General features: G+C 46.3%; 1 pseudogene; it reads left to right on the top strand.

Moving 5' to 3' along the window:
* The first annotated feature begins 291 nt into the window (after positions 1–291).
* On the top strand, positions 292–739 carry LOC101691327 (annotated as a pseudogene).
* The last annotated feature ends 904 nt before the right edge of the window (positions 740–1,643 follow it).

Raw genomic sequence — 1,643 nt, 5'->3', positions numbered from 1 at the left:
AGGAGACACGCTACACATGTATGGTTCCTGCATCAGGCAGCATGTGAAAAATACCAAATAAATGACCACAGCATTAGGTGTTGGGGAATTTGGAGCAGAACAAAGACAGTATGGACTTGGCAGCATGAAAAGTTCAGAATAATAGTGAGGCCTCTTCTATTCAGGGGTTTCAGACACATTTTAAAATGAAGGCAGGTTCTCTTACAACAACCACCTTAGAGTCTCAATTAAGAAGCAACAAACTCTCCATTTCCTTTCCACCATCTGCTTGGCAGCTGCAAGCTAGCAACCATGCACATCTCCATCCACATTGGTCAGGCTGGTGTCCAAATGGGCAATGCCTGCTGGGAGCTCTCCTGCCTGGAACATGGCATCCAGCCTGATGGTCAGCTGCCAAGTGACAAAACCACTAGTGGAGGAGATGATCCCTTCAACACCTTCTTCAGTGGAGAGAGGTGTTGGCAGACACAGGCCCAGGGTAGTGTTCGTAGACCTGGAACCCACAGTCATTGATGAAGTCCACACTGGCACCCACTGCCAGTTCTTCCACCCTGAGCAGCTCATCAGAGGCAAGGAAGATGCCGCCAGTAACTATGCCTGCGGGCACTACAGCATTGGCAAGGAGATCACTGACCCTGTTTTGGACCATACTCGCAAACTGGTTGACGAGGGCACAGTTCTTCAGGGCTTCTTGGTTTTCTACAGTTTTGGAGGGGGAACTAGACAGACAGATAGATAATAAAAAGGGCAAAAGTATACTGCAGGTAAGGAAAACATGTCATTTAAGGTAGACATGAAGGTAAAAAAGCCCAGGTGTGCTCAGGGGTCAATGAGATGCCAGGGATGCAGGATTTGTACAGAGATTTAAGACAAGCGTGAGACCTAAAAGTTCAAGTGGGTTAGGTTATCAGTGATCTAGAATGCTGGTACAAGGAGATAGGTGATAAGGAGTCACAGTTTCCTGAGCAGTCAAATAACAGGGTAAAAGCTACATGCTAGGGAATATTTATCTGGAAGTTATATACCAGATGGAATCGGGTGGGGCAAAGTAGAGGCCAACTGTAGGTAGTGGATGTGGCCCTATCTGAATATCCTCAACCAGACTCCTTTAGCCCAACTTTAGGATTTCCTTTAAGTCACCATGTTGGGGTCCACATCCTTCTATTCCCTGTCCTTCATCAAATCTGAGTATGGCCAAGGCCTTTGTCATTCAGACTCAATAGTTTCGTGATCATCTTCTACTCTCCTATCCTATGGTACTCATATCCATCTAATCACATTCACACTGACAACCTCACTCATTCATTTATTAGTGTGCTTGGTGTCATACACTGTCTCCATGTATCTGTTGTCTCTGTCCACACCGCCAGTCCCCTCTGTTAGACCTGTGTCATTTCTCGTCTCATTGACTCCTGCCTCTTTTATTCAGGCCTCTATTGATCAAATCTCACTAGCATTCCAGCTAATGAAGAAAGAACACAGAGACTAGTACCAGACAGAGCCTTAAAAGTCGCCTCGTCCAACCCTTACAAAGAGGAAACTGAGGCTCTGTGAGACGAGTGACACTGGATGGCAGAGGAATTTAAACCCAGGTGTGTGGATCTCTGTGGCTGCTCTTGACACTGTGCTATAATGTTGCCTGT

The sequence above is a fragment of the Mustela putorius genome, unplaced genomic scaffold (genome assembly GCF_011764305.1).
Source record: "Mustela putorius furo isolate JIRA1106 unplaced genomic scaffold, ASM1176430v1.1 tig00003898_pilon_pilon_pilon, whole genome shotgun sequence".
Classification (NCBI taxonomy): Eukaryota; Metazoa; Chordata; class Mammalia; order Carnivora; family Mustelidae; genus Mustela; species Mustela putorius.
The sequence above is the reverse complement of the archived record's forward strand: the minus strand, read 5'-3'. Positions and strand labels throughout refer to the sequence as shown.